The following is a 19,895-nucleotide window of genomic DNA, read 5'->3' as shown; positions in this document are numbered from 1 at the left end:
ATTAGACACTTAATATCAACCATTGGCAAGTCAGAATTTGCTATTATGGCAAAACGTAAGAAACTATGGTTTCCCATAGTTGCTTCTTTGCCCCCTGGTATGCACAAGGTAAGTGACTGTTAGTTTAACTTATATCTCAGAATACATGTGTGTATGACTTCAAAACACCTTACTTCATGTTTAAATAGTTGAAAATATATCATATTGAGGAGGGAGCTAGATTGTTTTCTGCTGCTCCAGAGATTAGGATGCGGAGCGATGGATTAAAACTATAGGAAAAGAAATTCCACCTAAATATCAGGAAGAGATTCCTGACAATAAAAGTGGAATAAGCTGTGTTGAAGTCTCCTTCTTTGAAGGCTTTTAAACAGTGTTTTGATTGTGTGTTCCTGCCTGGTAGAGGGTTGGATTAGATGGCACTTGTGGTCTCCTCCAACTATATAATTCTATGTTATCTTATGGTGACCCAATGAAAGTAAAATGTGTGTAAAACCCATTTTCACTGAGGACCACATCAACTTTATGATTGCCTTCAACAGCCCTTTGAATCCAGGAACTGAGAATCCATGGATAGCGAGTCAACTATATATTTTTTTACACAGTGGTTGGTGCTTTTTAGTTTTTACCCTGTTTGAATCCCCAGATGTTACTGAACATCAATTCCCATCCTTTTTATTATTCTCCATGTGGACTGGGGATAATGGGAACTGCAACCCAGCAGCATCAGTGGCTCTGAGTGTGGCGAAAGGTCAAAGGACTTTTTAAAGGTGGCACAGCAGGTTAAACTGCTGAACTTGCTGATCGAAATATCAGTGGTTTGCATCCAGGGAGTGGGGTGAGCTCCCGCTGTTAGCCCCGGTTTCTGCCAGCCTAGCAATTCGAAAACATGAAAATGTGAGATCAATAGGTACCGTTCCAGCAGGAAGGTAACGGCGCTCCATGCAGTCATGCCGGCCATATGACCTTGGAGGCATCTACGGACAACGCCGGCTCTTCAGCTTAGAAATGGAGATGAGCACCAACCCCCAGTGTCAGACATGACTAGATTTAATGTCAGGAGAAAACCTTTACCTTTACCTTATCATATCCACAAGCCTTGTATCTTGCCCATTCAAACTCCATCCTCCTGATTAACTACAAAAAACTGCAGCCTTCCCGATGTTACTATATCTCAACTCCCATCAGCTCTAGTCATGATCTTTAATGAAGAGTTGTAGACCAGCATCTGGAGAGCCACATAAAATGACATCGCTGGCCAGATTCGGCCCACAGGTCTCATGTTTGACACATGTGGCATAAGGAATAACCAGGTATTACTACGTTAACAACATACATCATGCTTACTCACGGTTATATTTAGAGCACTGTCAGTTATATCGCCATTTCTTTATTTAGAGTTTTGGTACACACCTATCTGGGCAACCACCAGTCTCTTTGCTTTGACACATGGCCCTTGTGCCAAGAACACAAAGCCAAGCTCAAATCTCCTCCCATTGTGCATAACTCCAGCCAAGGTATTTGTATGATTCACACATAGGGAAAGAAGTCTGAGGAATTATCTACTCACCAACCTCCACAAACAGAAGTATTACTTAAATTTATGCTGTAAGTATGCAAGCTTCTTATCTACTCTTTCTAACAGTTTCTAGTATTTTATTGTTAAACATTCAGGCATTGATGGTGGTTATTATGATATAGGTTGCAAGAGTGTAGCCAGTAGAAATGCTGGATTTCAAGCATATCATAGTACCATAGCAGACAGGGGACCACAACACAAAAACCACTGATAGCAAAAAAGTATCTATATACACATGTAGTTAATTTGTTTAAGCTCGAGTATCCCTACCCTGAAATGCTTGGGACCAAGTGTTTTGGATTTTGGAATACCTGTATTTGCGTATATATATATATATATATATATATATATATATATATATACACACAACATGAGTGGCGCAATAGGTTAAACCCTGGTGGCCTGAAGGTTGGGTTGCGGGTTCAAATCTGCGAGATAGGGTGAGCTCCCATCTGTCAGCTCTAGCTTGGGGGGACATGAGAGAAGCCTCCCACCAGGATGGTAACACATTCAGGCATCCCCTGAACAACGTCTCTGTAGACAGCCAATTCTCTCATACCAAGAGTGACTTGCAGTATATTCTCAAGTTGCTTCTGACACGATTAAAAAATCATGAGTGCTTGGAGATGTGATCTAAGTATAAACATGATCACAGAATCATCGAGTTGGAAGAGATGACATGAGCCAACCAGTCCAATCCCATTCTGCCATTCAGGAAAAGCACAATCAAAATACCCCTGACAGATGGCCATCCAGTCTCTGTCAAAAAGCCTCCAAAGAAAGAGCTTCTTTGCACAAAGCCTGAAAATCATTTTTAATAATTGCACATGAACATTTGTGTACATTGAACCATTAGAAAAGAAATATATCACTATCTCAGTGACCCATATGGACAATTGTGGAATATTTTGGAGTTCTGTATAATTCTGGGATGCTCAACTTGTCCATTTCGCCTTTTTAACACAGTTTTTTGAGGGCTGCTGTTACTACCATTTTCTAGAAGGGAACCCCAATGACTAGTTCCAAGATATTTCTTGTCAGGTTCCTCAACTGGCAGAATCAGTAGGGCTGCCTTTGAAGACAGCTCGGAAACTGCAATTAGTACAAAGGTCGGCAGCCAGATTACTAACTGGGGCTGCTTATAGCAGTGGTTCTCAACCTGTGGGTTACCAGATGTTTTGGCCTTCAACTTCCAGAAATCCTAACAGCTGGTAAACTGGGTGGGATTTCTAGGACCACAGGTTGAAATCCTGGGTTCCTAATTATGTCAAAATTTAATGTTATGAGTGTATGAGTCTGAAACATACTGGGAACAATGCTGGCAAAGTGAGAACTAAAGAAATGGGTTCTGTGTAACATCAAAATAAAAGTGCAAGACTCAAATTCTGTCAATGCTGTTGTCTGGGAGAAAGTCACAAGACTTCCTGGGGCTCCTTAACAAAGAGTTAAGCATCCTTTTCTGCAAGGGATTATCATGGAAATTCAGCTGCCAATCACCAGCCCCCAAGTCAACAGGCTCAAGAGTCTGCATATTGTCCATCCATGGGAGAGCTAGGATGATAGCACAATGAAGGCAGTGTGGAGGAGAAAGGACCCTCCAAACAGATTTTTTAAAAATCAAAGAATGTGGCAGCTTTCCATACTTTCTGCCATTTATACTTTTAGGGGAGTATACTATCTCTCAGAAATACATCTGTGTTGAAAGATTGGCTGTAATAAACCTTCTTGGCACGCTGCTCGCAGCAATAATCTTAATGCAGAGGAGGAAATATATTGTAGCGTGCAAAGAGACCGCAATGAATGGTTTCAAAGGGGCAAAAGGGAGGTGAGGCATGGTAGGTAATCTTTTAAAAAGAAAGAAGTGGAAGATCTCATGCTTCCAAAATTGCACAAGTGTACATGTTTAGTTTGGATGTTAATCCCACAAGGTATTTACTGAAATTCCAGGTATACAAGCAAAGCTGTAAGAATTTATTTATTTATTTTTATTTATCACATCAGAAGGGAACTGAGGATTTAGTTATAATGTATTTGAAAACACAAATAAAATTAAAAGCTTGGCATTACACCAAATTTCCTTTGACTAGAAGCTGACCACTTGGAAGTGCCTCTGATGTCAGAGAAAGTCCTCCGTTGTGCATGTGGCAGGGCTCAGGTTGCATTGTAATATGTGGTCTGTGGTTTGCTCTTTTCCACACTCACATGTCATGAGCTCCACTTTGTAGCCCCATTTCCTAAGATTAGCTCCACATCTCAGCAAGCCAGAAAGCAGTCTGTTCAGTGCCTTCCAAGTCGCCCAGTCTTCTGTGTGCCAGGGCGAAATTTCTCATCTGGTATCAGCCAATGATTGAGGTTCTGGGTTTTAACCTGCCACTTTTGGACTCTGGCTCACTGAGGTGTGTCTGTGAGTATCTCTGTAGATCTTAGGAAGCTATTTCTTGATTTAAGGTATTAGCGTGCTGGCTGATATCCGAACAGACGATGGGCCAGAGCTGTCAATGCCTTGGTCCTTCATTACAGGCTGCTACTTCCCAACAGATGTCAGGTGGTGCAATACCGGTGAAACAGTATAATTTCTCAAGTGGTGTAGGGCATAGACATCCTGTGATAATGTGGCATGCCTTATTAAGGGTCACATCCACTGTTTTAATGTGGTGAGATATATTCCACACTGGGCATGCATATTGAGCAGCAGTGGCAAAGCACCAGGGCAGATGTCTTCACTGTGTCTGGTTGTGATCTCCAGGCAGTGCCATCCAGCTTTCATATGATATTATTTCTAGCAACCACTTTTGTTTGATAGTCAAGCCGTGCTTCTTGTAAGTCAGAGGACGGTCCAGGGTAACTCCCAAGTATTTTGCCGTACTGCAGTGCTCCAGTGGGATTCCTTCCCAGGTAATCCTCAGAGTTCGGGATGCTTGTCTGTTCTTAAGATGAAAAACATATGTCTGTATTTTAGCTGGTTTTCCCTGTAATAGGCAGTAAGACCACCCAAAGCTTCAGAGAGCTTCTATTCAACCATTCCAAAGCTCCCTGCCTGAGTGGTGATGGCACAATCATCAGCATAGATGAAACTCTCTGATTCTTCTGGCAGTGGCTGGTCATTTGTGTAAATGTTGAACACTGATGGAGAGAGCATGCTCCCGTGAGGTAGGCCGTTCTTCTGTTTTTGCCATCTGCTTCTCTAGAATTTAACCAAAAAGCTCCTGTTTAGTAGCAGATTTTCTATGAAGCAGGTGAGGTGGTAGCCCTTTGTGATATTATAAAGTTTTCTCAGGAGAAGGCGATGATTTACAGTATCATATGCTGCTGACAGGTCTATGAAGACAGCCCCAGAATGATAAAAATCTTGCTCCTTCAGGTCATCCTGACTGAGAATGCTAGAAAATGTGGTTCAAAAAGTAACTGTTTGAAGCTCTGGTCCTACTCACTAGGATACAGGCTTTCAGATGTTAGCTTATAACGCCCAGTATATGCCATTTCTAGAAGAATTCACAATATTCTTCATCTAGATTAAGTGAAGAATATTGGGAATTGCAGTCCAATATCATATAGAGGGCTGTTCTTTGCTTTGATGATGGTGGTGGTGAGTATGTTTATTTATACCCTGCTTTTTCTCTCCATGAAAAATGTAATGCTTTAACATTATATAAGGAAGCAGAATAAGTTGATAAGTTGATAAGCTCCAGATGATGTTGGGCCACACCTCATATCAGTCCTAGTCAGGATGCCTAAGAAAGACGGAACATGGAAACTACTGTCTAACATAGGCATGGGCAAACTACGGCCCTCCAGGTGTTTTGCACTTCAACTCTCACAATTCCTAACAGCCAGTAGGCTGTATATATTTTTAAATTCCCAACATCAAGCCTTGACTTTGCCATTTTATATAAAAGATACAATTTTACGGTATATAATGGGATCTGAGCAGCAATGAATTTTGGTATCTATAGGGTTCCTAGAAGCAAATCCCAATGCATACTAAAGGTGCACCGTACACATTTATGGTCAGTATGCTGACCTCAGGCTAAATCCTTCCAGATCATACTCAGCCCCAAGTTTCCTGCAGAGGACAACAACAATTTCAATATCAGCTCATCTCTAGAATTCATTTATCTTAGAATTTTATCTAATGACAGCATCAAGCCAGAGCGGAAGGTCACAGGCAGAGAGCCATGAAAATATCTTTCTTATTCCTCCGCCATTTTGTTGTTGTTTTACATAAAAAAGAACATCTGGTGGCCAGAGATAGTCAATTTTTGAACACGAACGTTGCTATTTTGCAATTTTTCATGAACAGAAGCATAGAATCATGGAAGAGACCACAAAAGACATCCAGTCCATCCCCATTCTGCCATGCAGGAAAAGCACCATCAAAGCAACCCCAACAGATAGCCATCCAGTCATTACTTTAAAACCTCCAGAGAAGGAGTCTACACCGCACTCTCAGGCAGCATGTTTCACTATTAAAGAGCTCTTGCTGTAAGAAAGTTCTTCCTAATGTTTAGATGGGATCGTTTTTCCTGCAATTTGAATCTACTGCTCTGTGTCTTAGTCTTCAGAGCAGCAGAAAACAAGTTATCCTCCTCAATGTGACATCCTTTCAAATATTGAAACATGGCTATCATGTCCCCTCTCAGCCTTCTCCTCTCCAAGCTAAACGTACCCAGCACTTTAAGCCGCTCCCCATAGGGACCATTTTAGTTGTCCTTCACGTATTGACACGTTCCAGCTTGTCAATACCCTTCTTGAATTGTGCTGCCCAGAACTGGACACAGTATTTCAGATGAGGTCTAACCAAAGCAGAATAGGATAGGACTATGACTTCCCTTGATCAAGACCAATTGTTCCCAACCTGTGGGCTCCCAGGTATTTTGGACTACAACTTCCAGAAATCCCAGCCAGTTCACTAAGGTAAAGGTAAAGGTTTCCCCTGACGTTAAGTCCAGTCGTGTTAGACTCTGGGGGTTGGTGCTCATCTCCATTTCTAAGCTGAAGAGCCAGCATTGTCCATAGACACCTCCAAGGTCATGTGGCTTGCATGACTGCATGGAGTGCCGTTACCTTCCCGCCGGGGCGGTACCTATTGATCTACTCACTTTTGCATGTTTTCAAACTGCTAGGTTGGCAGGAGCTGGGGCTAACAGTGGGCGCTCATTCCGCTCCCGGGATTTGAACCTAGGACCTTTTGGCCCGCAAGTTCAGCAGCTCAGCGCTTTAACACACTGTGCCATCAGGGTACCCACAAGTTGAGAAACACTGGTCTAGAAACTATACAGTACACCTGTTGATGCAGCCTAGCATCACACTAGCTTTTTTAACTGCTGCATCAGACATTGTCAGGTTGCTTCTTTATCTTGCTTTCCTTGCTCTTTAAGAACTATGAAACCTATTCAACACACTGCTCTTGGTTCTTCTTTTCAAGCTTGTCTTCATCACAAGCAGGGTTAGTATTTTTCTTTTTCAAAACAATCAAATCTGTGGGTACATTTACACTGTAGAATTAATGCAGCCTGACACCACTTTAATCACCATGACTCAATGTTACAGAATCATAAGAGTTGTCCTCTTACAACTCTGTAGCCTTCTTTGCTCAAACACTGTTAATTCCATTTTTGTCTTAAGCATACCCACTTTCCTGACCAAATTCCCTTCAGGTTTTAATTTCAAAGACTGCTTGCTGACTCAGCTACACATTCCACGAGGAGCGATTATTTGTAAGGAAACCTACCAAGGTTTCCTTACTTGATCAATAATACACTATCTTTATTAATAGAGAAACTAAACTCAGTTAATTATTCTGCTGTAGAGTTATATAGTGACAGGACGAGTTATACCACCTTGACTAGAACATCTCATCCTTTTGTTCTCTATCTTCCTCCATCAACTTCCTTCCACTTTCCTTACTCTATTGCTTCTCCAATAAACTCAATTTGGAACACACACCTTTTCCCCAATTTATCCTTTTGTTTCTGTGTGCCTTGAAGTCATTTCTAAATTACACCAACCCTATCATGCGGCTTATTGGAGATGAGGGTGGCTGTCTTGTGAAAAGAATTTTTTAGTACAGGTTAGTGTCCCTTTTCTGGAAATCTGAAATGCTTCAAAATCCAAAAAGGTTCATAAGAATGGCTCGGATAGGGTGCATCTACATGGTCAAATGGAGCCAACTGGCCAGAACTATAACTGGCATGGCTCGGTGCTGTTGAATCATGGGGAGTTGTAGTTGTATAAGGTCTTCAGACATCTCTGCTAAAGAATGCAGGTGGCTCACAAAACTACCACTCCCATATTTCCATAGCATACAGCAATGGCAGTTAAAATGTGGTCAAACTGCATTTATTTGATAGTATAGATCAGCCATGTGAAAACGTTGGCCCTCCAGGTGTTTTGGAATTGTGGGAGTTGAACTCCAAAACACCTGGAGGGCCGAAAATTGCCCATGGCTGGTATAGATGCACTCATAATGACACCTGTGCTTTTGGATAGCTCAATGCACACACATTTTGTTTCAGAACATAATTATTAAAACGATTGTGCCTAAAACTACCCTGAGGAGGCCCCGATGGCGCAGCAGGCTAAACTGCTGAGCTTGCTGACCAAAAGGTCAGTGGTTTGAATCTGGGGAGCAGGATGAGCTCTCACTGTTAGCCCCAGCTTCTGTCAACCATGCAAATACAAGTAGATCAATAGGTACCACTTTGGCGGGAGGGTAACAGCTCTCCAGGAAGTCATACCAGCCACATGACTTTGGAGGTGTCTATGGATAAAGTTGGCTCTGCAGCAAAAATGGAGATGAGTACCAACCCCCAGAGTTGGACACGACTAGACTTAATGTCAGGATAAAACCTTTTACCGTTACCTAAAACTATCCTTGTGCTATGTGTACATGGTGAATATGAAAATATATGTGAATTTTATATTTAGACATGGCTCCCATCATTAAGATAACTCTAAGTATTTGCAAATACACTACACACACACACAATCCCAAAGCCAAAACACATAGGGTCCCGGGCATTTTGAATAAGGAAAATTCAACCTATATTAAGAAGTAGTTCATATCTTCCTTTTCTGTCAGTTCCCTCTCTCGTGCCAGGACTTCTAAACTGCTTTCCTGCACACAACATTTATCCTTGATGAGAAATAATGCTTCTAGGAACTTTAAACCAAAATGAAAAATATTTGGACTGGGGCAGGAATTATGAGGCATTCTAGATATTAGCCGGCAACTTTCCTTCTCTTATCATTTCCTCTGCAGGCTTGGATTTATGGGAAACACTGTCCATAAACATCTACAGGGAGGCACGATTTCTCCAATTTCATAGGACTGCCCTAAGCAAGGAATGCTCAGAGATGCTTTTGCCAGCTCCTTCCTCTGAAATATAGCCTACAGCACCCAGTATCTGCTGGCAATCTCCCATCCAAGTACCAAACAAAGTTGACCTTGCTTAGCGTCCAAGATCAGATGGGATCTGGTGCCTTTAGAGTACTGAGGAGTTTCTAAAAACATTTATACTCCCAGCTTTATCTACAAATCTCAAAGTGACAACTTAAAACAATTACAGAACCCTTATTAAATATTTTGAAACGATTCAACAGGTTGTCTAAGAGCACTGTTGATTTCATTTTGCTTTCCATGTCTACACATGAAGGGTTCAGCCTCTGACAAATCACAGTATCGGTTCCTTTATCTGGAAAATCTTGCTATACAAAAAAACAGGTCTCAGGGTTGCATTGTACATAGCAGATGAAGTGAAGGAAACCAGGACCACCATCCGCTCTGCAAAGAAGCCAGATCCTCCCTGGGCTCCATCCTTCATCAGCTGCCATCTAGTAATTGCTATTCCATCAAGTTCCAACGATCAAGAGAAATAAAGCAGAGCAGAGGCATTGACTTAGCTCATTATTTCACTGAACTATCCTATATACCAGTACTCATGCACATAGTCAAAAATCAACCCAAAAGACTGGGTCAATTGATCAATGACCTATCCATGAGGTCAACTAGTACATGAATATGTATGGTACTTCATTTCTAACAAGCTCCCATGAGCCTTCAAGTCGAGTCTGAATTAAGGCAACCTTATCGCAGGACTATTGTTGACATTTGTTTTGCAAGATTGGTTTGAAGGGGGCTTACCATTGCCTTCCTCTGAAGCAAAGGGAGTGTGATTTGCTCTAACATGCATGATATATTTTGTGCTTTTGCCTAGGTAAGGTAAGGTTTTCCCCTGATATTAAATCTAGTCATGTCTGACTCCGGGGGTTGGTGCTCATTTCCATTTCTAAGCCAAAGAACCGCCATTGTCCATGTGGCCAGCATGACTGCATGGAACACTGTTACCTTCCCGCCGGAGCAGTGCCTATTGATCTACTCACATTTACATGTTTTTGAACTGCTAGGTTGGCAGTTGGGGCTAACAGCAGGAGCTCACCCCACTCCCCACATTTGAACTGCCAACCTTTTGGTCTGCAAGTTCAACAGCTCAGCAGTTTAATCTACTGCACCACCAGAGGCACCCACTTTTTGGCTAGCATCCCTAAAAGGCTATCACTGTTTTATGGATTTTGTTGCATTTAGCCAACACTACTACCTTGTAAAATGTTCACCCAGTGGGTTTCCATGGATAGGCAGGAAACTGAACTCTACTCTTCCAAATTCCCAATCCAGCCCACAAACCACTACACTCCACTAGTACCCTAGCTGGTCATTATAATAGCAATAATCTAAGAAGCAATCCTTCCTTTCCCTCCTCCATCCAAATCCCTTTTTCTTTTGTTATGCCACTGAGATTAATTGCATAGACTGTCTTATTTTTGGATGCAGTTTTCAGAGACTTTGTTTGGCAAAGTGACAGTAAAAAGTCTTCAGATACACAAATAGATAGATGCACATTCATTTTCCAGTGCATGGGCCAAGTGGCACCATCAGTGTATAAGACAGAAACAGGTTTGGGAGGAAATGGATGTGATTATTTATTTATTTATTTATTTATTTACAGCATTTATATTCCACCCTTCTCACCCCAAAGGGGACTCAGGGCGGATCACATTACACATATAGGCAAACATTCAATGCCTTTTAACATAGAACAAAGACAAGACAAACACAGGCTCCGAGCGGGCCTCGAACTCATGACCTCCTGGTCAGAGTGATTCATTGCAGCTGGTTGCAGCTGGTTTGCTCTCCAGTTTTTTTATTAAAAATTTCTCTCCAGGAATCTCTAGATCCTCCAGTATGATTCTATTGTCAATTTCTTGTGGTCATGCTGGAAGACGTAGAGATTTCGAGAGAGAAACAGCTCTCTAGGAATCTCTAGATCAAGCATGGACAAACTTTGGCCCTCCAGGTGTTTTGGACTTCAACTCCCACAATTCCTGGCCTCAGGCCCTTTCCTTTTCCCCCTCAGCCGCTTAAGCTGAACGTTGTTGGTTGTTTCTTCCTTAAACTACTTCTTTTCTAGCTGATCACATGTTTCTCTTATGTGTTTTCTAAGGGACTCCAACTTAAGCTGATCTTATCACAGGATTTTCTTGACAATATTGACTCAGAAGGCGTCTGCTATTGCCTTACTTTAAAGTCAAGGTAACATGATTTGCTCAAGGTCATCCAATGCCTTTCTTTAGCAGAGCAGGAATTCCTATTCTGATCTTCCCAAAATCTAGTCCAACACTCAAATTATCCAACATGTTGGTTCTACCTCAGTATGCTTATTAGACACAAAATGCTATACATCCACTAGAGCAGTGGTTCTCAACCTGTAGGTACCCAGGTGTTTTGGCCTACAACTCCCAGATATCCCAGCCAGTTTACCAGCAGTTAGGATTTCTGGGAGTTGAAGGCCAAAACATCTGGGGACCCACAGGTTGAGAACACTGCACTAGAAAGAGAGAGGAAAAGAGAACTGAATTAATTTGGAAGATGATATGGTGAACTGAAATACTGAACCATAATAGTCTACACAAAAAGTTTTCAATCTTTCATGTTGCAGTCATTTGGGACTTCAACTCTCATAATTCCTGACCATGTCCAGGGGCTTCTGAGTGGCAAAGTCCAAAATATCTGCAGGACCAAAGACTGAGAATCACTGATGTGTAATATAACACTTATTTTCAAGGCCCACTTATTTATTTTATTATTACAATGGGTTTTTGGTATCCACTGGGGTTTGGTTCCAGGACCCCCAGTAGATACCAAAAACTCATAGATGCTCAAGTCCCATTATATAAATTGGAATAGTAACATGGGACCCCTTATATAACGTGGAAAAATGAAGATTTGAATGTTGGGGGATATTTGTATACATTATCTATCTCTATATATTTGTATACATATATCTATATCTGGAAGTGAAATTCACTCCAGAAACAGTTATCATGTGGAAAAGGTGTGTCAACTGAGGCTCTATCACCAATCTTTGTTTCCACAACAAGCCATTTTTTTTTTCAAAACCCAATTATCACAGAGAGAGAAAGTGTGGTTAAATCTTCTGAACAGGGGCACAGACAACAAAACAAATGCCACAGGGGTGTTAACCCTTCCCTATAATATCCAAGGCTATATATATTTTGTGGACTACCTGTATAGATATAAAGATTATGTATACATATGAATATATCGCTACATATAGATATGAATATCTTCAAGTCATGAATGGTGAATCCATGGATACAGAATTTGTGGATAGGAAAGAACAATTGAATTAATTATATTATCGTCATTTATGTGTCATTAGAAGTTATATACTATGTTTCTGAAAAACAAACTGTGATGAACTCCTATGTTCTGAAAAATCAAAACAGGACTCTCTGGGGTGTCTCCAAGTTTGCACCCTTGCTGTGGCCACAAGCACTCTCTCATTCCTTGTTACAATAGACCAACTGGTTGAAACTGACTGATAGCACAAGTCCCAAAATATCGAAGGAACTAACCCCTAAAGCATGTTAGACTAAATCACTGGCCTATTCGCATCAGAAACTGAACTTTTCTCACAATCAGAGCAAGGAACAATCTGTCTCCACCCGAACTGGGCAAAGAACACAGTTCTGCAAATTTCATGTTGGCTCCAGTATGTTATATAGAAGGGAACAAAATCCATACAGTAAGTCCTGCTGCTGTGTTTCATTGGGTTTAATCCCTCCCATATAAGTAAACCAAGGGTTGCAATCTAGGGTAATTGGGGGCATAATCTTAAGAACACTTTCAGTAAACCCCATTGTACTCAGCTTCTCAAATAAACATGCTCAAGATTGTGGACCAAACTTACTTTTCTCCAATATGGTAGTCATTGACTTATACGGGAGATAAACACATATTCATGGGTAACTATTGGGAAAACTATTACGCTCAGACAAATTATTGTACTGGTTCGGAGCTTCTATCTCCAACACTGAGTGGTCTGACATCATGAGAAGTACAATGTGCCTCTGAAAATAGAGATATCATTCTGCACACTTCGGCACAACATCAAGCCAATGGAGAACAATTTTTATCAATTTCAGATGGCCACTGTGTGCCTTCATGCTGTTTCTGGCAAATGGGGGCTCTAAAACATCATGGGATTTTCTGAAGCTAAGAGTATGCAACTTGTCCAATGTGGGCTTTCATGACCAAGCAGGGATTTGAATCCAGAGTTGTAGTCCAAACTACTGCACCATGCTGGATACCTTTATTTTGATTTTATTTTAGTAGTTACATTTATCAGTATATTTCACCATCACTCTTTCTAATGAACTCAAAGTGGTATTCTGTGGTTCTGATCTTCTCTCTTCTATCCAGTATACAATAACCCTGTGAAGCCAGTCAGACTACAAGACTGTGACTGCTAGTGGTCCTATATTATGGCTCAACGCACTGAACTGGATTATATGAGTCTACACTGACCATTTAGTGCAGTATAATGCATCTACACTGCATCATAATGGCAGTGTAGATGAGGCCTCAGGCTACTCAGCCAAAATATTCTAGTAATTTCCCAAACACCATTTCCTGAGATTACATAGCACACACCTCTTATAGTTAAAGTGGAATCCAAAAACTATATTTATGCGAAGGTGGAATAAGACTATAACCACTGCATTAGGCTCACTCTCTCAGATGATTGATGAAAAGTAAAAGGGGAATAGGCAAATTCCTGAAAGATAGGTTTATCAATAGGTATTAGTAATAGAAACTTTTGCTAGAAAAATCTAGCAAAATGTGATCCAACTCAATATGTGGGCTTCCAAGGGTGCATCTACACAGTAGAATTAATATGGTTTGACACTACTTAACTGCCATGACTCAACATTATGGAATTATAGAACTTGCAATTTTATAAGGTCTTCTCTATCCAAAGAGTGCCCGTGCCTCTCTAAACTACAAATCTCATGATTCCATATTCAAAAGCCATGGAGGTCAAAGTGGTTTCAAACTGTATTAATTCAACCGTGTGGATTCACTCTGGTGTTCCCAAAATATTCCAGCCAATATGCATGCCATTAGCTATTTTAGCTAAGGGGGATTCTGGAAGCTGCAAGTCCAAAACAAAACTTTTTCCAGTTTTACTGCTCTTGAAGCTGACTCATTAGATGACAAGGTGGTTGAAAAACATCAAGCGATGCCAAATCTACCGGATGATCTCATGCATTCACTCATTACATATGATAAATACTCAGACACAAATCCAGCGCTAAAACCTAGCTACGGTCAACCCTTCACATTGGTGGTTACAAATTTTGCAAATTTGATTAAATATGATATGTTCTCTCCAGCAATTTCTGGGTCCCCACTATGACTTTTTTGTCAATTTCCTTTTGTCACCTCTCTAGAAATCTCTAGGTTCTCCAATGTGATTCTATGTTGGACTTCCAGTGAAATTATAGAAATTCCTAGAGAGGTATTTGTTCCAGGGAAAATATACCCATTCGTTTATTCACATTTTTCAACTTTCTCAGGGGTCCTATGTCCCTAACCCAGTAAATATGAAAAACAGACTATATAACAGACAGAGTCACATGGGATTTATCTAAGTGTCAGTTCAGCAATTGATTAAGAGTGTACATACACATGCTTGTAGAATCAATGCAGTTTGACACCAGTTTAACTGCAATGGCTCAATGCTATGCAATTTTGGAGAGTTGTAGTTTAACAAGGTCTTCTCTGTCAAATATAGCTAATGCCTCATCAAACTACAACTCCCATTATTCCATAGCTTTGTACCATGGCAGTTCCAGTTATGTCAAACTGAATTAATTCTTCAGTGTAGATGCACCCTATGTCTGCTTTAGTGTGTTTTCTCATCATTAAAGCCAATGTTGGAATTGCCTATGCCATACTACTTCCATCTTGTATGTTTGGACAGAGGGAAATCCAGGAAGCCACAGTTCTGAGTTCGCAAGACCTGAGTATGTGTTGTCGAAAGCGTTCATGGTCAAAATCACTGGGTTGCTGTGAGATTTCCAGGCTGTATGGCCATGTTCCAGAAGCATTATCTCCTGATGTTTCATCCACATCTATGGCAGGCATCCTCAGAGGTTGTGATGCATATTGAAAACTAAGCAAGGGAAGTTTATATATCTGCGGAAGGTCCAGAATGGGAGCCTTGAAGATGCAAGGCTTTTCAATGCTAATCAAGGTGATGAATTGCAACATTCACACTTACCTCCAACTGACAAGAGTTCTTTCTCCCACCCTGGACCTTCCACAGAAATATAAACCTCACTTGCCTAGTTTCCAACAGACCTCACAAACTCTGAGGATGCCTGTCAAAATGTGGGTGAAACATCAGAAGAGAATGCTTCTGGAAAATGGCCATACCGCCTGAAAAACTCAAAGCAACCACTGAGTAGTTATTGTTGATGACACTATGTAACCCAATTTTTATTCCTGGGTTATAAATGTCATTTCCTGGGTTATAAATGTAATTGATTATATAATAAAAGCATAGAAAAGGTTTATTAAACTGAAAAAACTTCCTTTTTGCAGGGCACCCTGTAGCACATTTTGCTATAGATTTTCAATGAATATCTGACAGTCTCAACCAATTCAACAAAGTCTGTGGCAGCTACAAAAGCAAATTTTTTTAGAGTATAACAACTACATTCAAAGTAAGTACCGCACAACTAAACAAGAAATAACACTTTCTAACCAGGAACCGAATTCTTTTCAAAATTTGTTACATAGTGTAACCAGGGTTTCCATTATCAGGACTGGCATAAATCAAAGCAGATCTGACGTCAAACAACAGGTAATTGAAGTGAGGTCTAATGGTACTACTAGCAATAACAATCATGCACAATTGTATACTATGTACTTCCTAAGTGTTCCAAGTGCTTCCGCTATATTGTCTCTCTCATAAATCTTACAACAACTCCGTCCAGCCTTGTTCTCCCTACCCTTTCTATTCCAAATATTAATTTTTTAAATTTAAGTGCGTGGTTGCCGTCTACAAAGAAACTATGCCGAGGGATGGTTGGCTGCCGTCTTTGTTAAGTCAGCATTTGCTGGACTACTCAAAGGCACTTGTTCAGCAGAGCCACTCCGCATTCCCGGCACACGTGCAGGAAGCACAGACGCTTGCAGCCCACCTGCCTCTCCGAACAGCTGGCGTCATCCCTGAAAAATGGGAAGCCAAAGGCAATTTTGCTCATGCTGGGGGTCTCCAACTTGTTCTGCTGAGGGATACCTCTCACATTCAAAAGGAAATCCATATTAAATTATTCAGTGGGTGGAAGCTTGAGTCCTCACAGAGTGGGGAAACCTTGGGTGCATCTACACTATTCAATTAATGCAGATTGATACCACTTGAACTGCCATGGCTCAATGCTATAGAATCATGGAGTTGTAGCTTGGTGGGGCTCCAGCGCTCTTTGGCAGGGAAAGCAAAAGACATCGTAAAATTACACACAATTTCATAGTATTGAACCTAGTGGTATCAAACTGCATTCAGTCTTTAATGTAGATGCACCCCATGATCAGAATCTATCCTCTGTGCCAAAGTGAATAATGTTTCCCCGAATTGCAGACCCAACAATGCTTCAGATGTGACCAAAACCCTGCAAGGAAAGGATTTCATGAGCATATTAGTATGCAACCGTTGTCTGGCATATGTCTCCATATCAATATGCATTGGCTGTATCTCCTGGCAGCAAACTCAAAGCCCCTTTTTTCCTTCCAAAGAGGAAATCCATCTAGTTAAGAGAAGGAAGGAATGAACCGAAAACAGCACCAAACGCATAGAGAAATCATTTCGCCTCAAAGCTCAAATACGATGAGGGGACACACTGACCCCCAAGTCTTTTAATATATGTGTTTTAATGGTCTTATGTTTTTATTGGTGTATTTTTACAATGTTGTCTTGAGGAGAAATGGATAACAAATAAAAATTTATCATTGTTATTATTAAGCCAATTTCCACTCAAAAGTGCTGGTTGGTCACTGGCAGAGAAAGGCACTCTGCCCATGGTCAGAGGTGGGTAACAAATACAAAAGTGGGTTGCTGTGAGTTTTTTGGGCTGTATGGCTATGTTCCAGAAGCATGACCTCCTGATGTTTCGCCCACATCTATGGCAGGCATCCTCAGAGGTTGTGAGGTCTGTTGAAAACTAGGCAAGTGAGGTTTATATATCTGTGGAATATCCCCCAGGCAGGAAGCAGCCAGGCTTTGAAGCTGCAAAGCCGTTCAGTGCTAATCAAGGTGGCCAATTGCAACATTCACACTTGCCTCTTACTCTCATCCTGGACATTCCACAGATACATACCTCACTTGCCCAGTTTCCAACAGGCCACCTCTGGGGATGCCTGCCGTAAATGTCGGCGAAACATCAGGAGAGAATGCTTCTGGAACATGGCCATACAGCCCAAAAAACTCACAGCAACCCAGTGATTCTGGCCATGAAAGCCTTTGACAACACATTAAATACAAAAGTATCACTATTATTATTACTAGTATGCCAACTTCTGCAGAAACAAAAGGATGGGCCTAAACAAAAGCATGTGGACAATTTCAACAGAAAGGAGGAAACCATGAAAATGAACAAAATCTGGCTACCAGTATTTAAAGAACGCTAAAACAGTGGTACTCAACCTGGGGTCTCCAGATGTTTTTGGCCTACAACTCCCAGAAATCCTAACAGATGGTAAACTGGCTGGGATTTCTGGGAGTTGTAGCCCAAAAACATCTGGGGACCCCAGGCTGAGGACCACTGGTCTATAATCAGGAGAGTAAATAAAGAACAACACTCAGAAAACAGAGGAAGTCCTGACATGAAACAATCAGGGCCAGCCAACACCTCTCAACAATGGATTTCCCTGGGCAGGAAGCATCCAGGCTTTGAAGCTGAAAGGCCATTCAATGCTAATCAAGGTGGCCAATTGTAGCATTCACACTTGCTTCCAACAGACAAGAGTTCTTTCTCCCACCCTGGGCCTTCCACAGATATATAAGCCCCACTTGCCTTTTTTCCAACAGACTTCACAACCTCTGAGGGTGCCATTGATGTGGGCGAAACGTCAGGAGTAAATGCCTCTGGAACATGGCCGGAAAACTCACAGCAACCGAGTGATTCCGGCCATGAAAGCCTTCGACAACATATCATGATTATGGTGCAATGGATTGTCCACATAAAAGTGCTGGCAAACATTCATAATGTCATACCTTGGTGGAGAAAGACTCTGCCCATGGTCAGAAGTTGTTGTTGTTATTTTATTATTATTTTATTATGACACAGCAAACAAGATAGACATGCTGGATTTCATATCACAAAATCACAAGTCGAACACTTCCCAAGTGTCTAGGACTGTGTGATGTATTATTATTATTATTATTATTATTATTATTATTATTATTATTATTATTATTATGCCAATGTGCAGCCAAAAGCCCTTTGAAGACTTCCTGATGCTTACTATCGAGAGAAAAAGACGCTCTGCTCGTGCTCAGAGGCATTCTTGCTTTAATAGCTAAACGTTGGCGAGCTTGAACTCCAAGTGGAGAAGTCCTGCTTCCCCTTTTCCCTTTTGAGTGGATTTCCACCGGAGTCCAGAATCCACTTCTGCCCAGGAGCAGGTGACTCTGGCTCCAAGCCGAAGCGAGACCAGAAACTGGGCAGCTCTGTTTGGGGTTTGTTTAATACCCTTATTTCCCTTTGGATATGTGTCCTGCCCTCCCCCCCCCCCCCCCGCCCGTCCCCCGAATATAACCAAATAGGTGAACCAAATTAGGCATGTGATTATTTATTACCTTTCCTGGCTCCCAGCTGAAGCCGCGTTTTGGAGAGAGAGAGGGAGAGAAAGAGAACAAATCCACTCCGATTCAACTCCCGACAGGACTCTCAGGCGGTGCGGCTGACTCTTTTTGTAATCCAGTCGGAGAAGGGAAAGAAAGGAGAGGGAGAGGAAGCTGTGCGGCGGGGGAAGGGGTCCCAAGAGAAGCTCCTCTTCGCTTCGGGTCTTTTTGCCAGGGCCAGCCAGCCCTCCTCCTCCTCCTCCTGCTGCGAAGTTGCTCGGCCAGTTGCTCCGGACTGAGCTCATCCAGCCCTTGCCTCTTCCCTCCCCAATACCGAGCTCACTCACAGGCGCTTTGGGGCGGAGATTCCGACTCCGACAGGCTGGGCTCTGGGTGGGTTTGGCAGGCCTAGGGATGCCCCTCCCCACTCTCCTCCTTTCTCTCTCTCTCTCTCTCCCTTGTTCTTTCTCTCTTTCTTTCTTCTCCAGCTAGCTCACAGCCCCCTTCCCTCCCTTTCAGCCTGGCTTGGCTTTCCCCACCGGCCCCTCTCTGAAAGGAACTCACGCCTTTTCGCTCAGCTGTTGGCAAAGGGCTGCTTCACCACTACCTCACCACAAGCTACTTCTAGTGGGACATTTATTTATTTATTTACAGTATTTATATTCCACCCTTCTCACCCCGAAGGGGACTCAGGGCGGATCACATTATACACACATAGGGCAAACATTCAATGCCCATAAACACATCAAACAGAGACCGAGACAGACAGACGCAGAGGCAATTTAACCTTCTCCTGAGGGGATGTTCGATTCTGGCCACAGGGGGGAGCAGCTGCTTCATCATCCACTCTGAGGGCACTTCCTCATTCCAGGTCGTAAATTAGTTAAACTTGCCTCCCCACTTTTTTTATAAGTGGTACCTTATTTCCTACTTGATAGATGCAACTATCTTTCGGGTTGCTAGGTCAGCAACAAGCAGGGACTATTTTTTATTTTTAATTGATGGGTGCTCACTCCGCCACGGGCTGGCCTCGAACTCATGACCTCATGGTCAGAGTAATTTATTGCAGCTGCTCAACAGCCTGCGCCACAGCTCGGCCCCAATGAATT

General features: G+C 41.9%; 1 protein-coding gene across 2 annotated transcripts in view; it reads right to left on the bottom strand.

Moving 5' to 3' along the window:
• ddr1 (discoidin domain receptor tyrosine kinase 1) overlaps positions 1-19,204 on the bottom strand; it is a 79,776-nt gene extending 60,572 nt beyond the window's left edge. Inside the window, exon 1 of one of the 2 annotated variants that reach the window (XM_062973682.1) lies at positions 18,802-19,204. The gene's annotated coding sequence lies outside the window, so the exon portion shown is untranslated. The remainder of the gene's footprint in view (positions 1-18,801) is intronic. The other variant, XM_062973683.1, reaches the window with a different exon arrangement.
• Positions 19,205-19,895: the final 691 nt, after the last annotated feature.

This window comes from Anolis carolinensis, chromosome 2, assembly GCF_035594765.1.
Source record: "Anolis carolinensis isolate JA03-04 chromosome 2, rAnoCar3.1.pri, whole genome shotgun sequence".
In the NCBI taxonomy this organism is placed as follows: domain Eukaryota; kingdom Metazoa; phylum Chordata; class Lepidosauria; order Squamata; family Dactyloidae; genus Anolis; species Anolis carolinensis.
This window is presented reverse-complemented; position numbering and strand designations above follow the sequence as displayed.